We start from the raw sequence: 1,611 nt of genomic DNA on the forward strand, positions 1-1,611 counted from the left end.
ACAGTTTGGCAGAACATTCCGCTTATTCAATGACAAACTGGTAACAGAAAGAAAGGCTGGCTCCAGAGCTAGGGGATCAGGCCACATTTTTTTGTGCTTTTTGGCCACACCAGAAAAACCTCCACCTACCTTACAGTAACTAACTGTATTTTTTACAACATAGCTAGACATTGTGATGTGTTGGGTACAGTTCTATGCATTTAAATTAGAGACAACAGTGTCCGATCCTTTTCCTGAGGAACTTAATACACTTGAGGGAGGGTCCTACAGGCAAACACAAAATTTCTTCAGAAAATTGTTAAGTGCTGGAATTATAAGTGCAGAATAGGCAGTGCATTTTCCTCCCTGTATTTCAGTTATCCCTTCTCAAAACTGAGAGTGTTGGTCCTTTAAGAATCCTTGCCAGGCCTGAAATGTGACGAGGACTTCATCATCAGCTACCTGGGGCTACCCCTTGCCCTCTCCTGGAAAGGTGGGCTTCTCAAGACATCAAGAGAAATCCCACTGCTGCCTCCAGGCATGTGCTAGAACACCAACTCTCTACTGGCAACACCAATTCTCCACTGGCGTCACCAACGAACTGTGTGTGCACAGCGGTAAGCATCGCACCCCAACAGCTGACTTATGTCTGCCTTTTAAACAATTGCAACAGATGGCTGACACTTCAACAGAATGTATAATTAGTATTGCAACCTAGCACTTCATTCTTATTTGTTCCTTTTCCAAGGGGAGAAGCTGTGCCTTATGCCACTGGGTCTAATCTGTGAGTTTAATCAGAAGCAGTGCCATGAAAGTTCTAGGAAGAGATGAGCTGTGGGAGGATTCCTAATCTCAGCCCTTTGGGGACATTAAAAAAAAAAACCAGGAGGGGGTGGAGAGAGAAGTTTCGGTGCTTTTTAAAAACTCATGTGTCGTGCTTGCTTCGGCAGCACATATACTAAGGTTGGAACAGCACAGAGAAAATGAGCATGGCCCCTGTGCAAGGATGACATGCAAATTCGTTAAGCGTTCCACACTTTTTGTCCACTGCAGCATTATTTACAGTAGCTGAGATCTAGAAACAGCTCAAGTGTCCATCAGTAAGATGAGTGGATAAAAAAGCAATGGAATACTACACGGCTATAAAAAAGAAGGAAATCTTACCTTTTGTGACAATATGGATGGGCCTGAAGATTATTATGCTAAATGAAATATGCCATCCAGAAAAAGACAGATGCTATATGATCACACATATATGTGCAATCTAATGAACAAAATAAACTGATGACAAAAGAGAAACAGATACATCAATACATGGAACAGACTGACAGCTATTAGAGGGGAGGTGGGATTATGGGGGACTGGAGGAAAGAAGGTGAAGAGATTAAGCACAAGAATATATATATATACCCTGCATACAGCTTGACATGTAGCAGACACTCAAAAAACATTAATTTTTTCAATATAGATAAATTTAGGTAAAACTAAACCGACATCACTTCCTACTTGTTTATCACTGTTTATGTGAATCAAGTTACCACCTTGCATCTATCACTCAAGCAATAACCTTTCCCAAACCCACATTTCAGGAAGGGATCCTCCATCAGTGTTTCCGTGACCCCTTTACGGCAT

At 41.7% G+C, this 1,611-nt stretch overlaps 1 non-coding gene across 1 annotated transcript; it reads left to right on the plus strand.

Annotated features, from left to right (window-relative positions):
- The first annotated feature begins 913 nt into the window (after window positions 1–913).
- On the plus strand, window positions 914–1,020 carry LOC118674909. The gene has a single exon (XR_004973753.1). It is a non-coding gene; the product is annotated as a U6 spliceosomal RNA (small nuclear RNA).
- Window positions 1,021–1,611: the final 591 nt, after the last annotated feature.

This window comes from Myotis myotis, unplaced genomic scaffold (assembly GCF_014108235.1).
Source record: "Myotis myotis isolate mMyoMyo1 unplaced genomic scaffold, mMyoMyo1.p scaffold_m19_p_19, whole genome shotgun sequence".
Taxonomy (NCBI): domain Eukaryota; kingdom Metazoa; phylum Chordata; class Mammalia; order Chiroptera; family Vespertilionidae; genus Myotis; species Myotis myotis.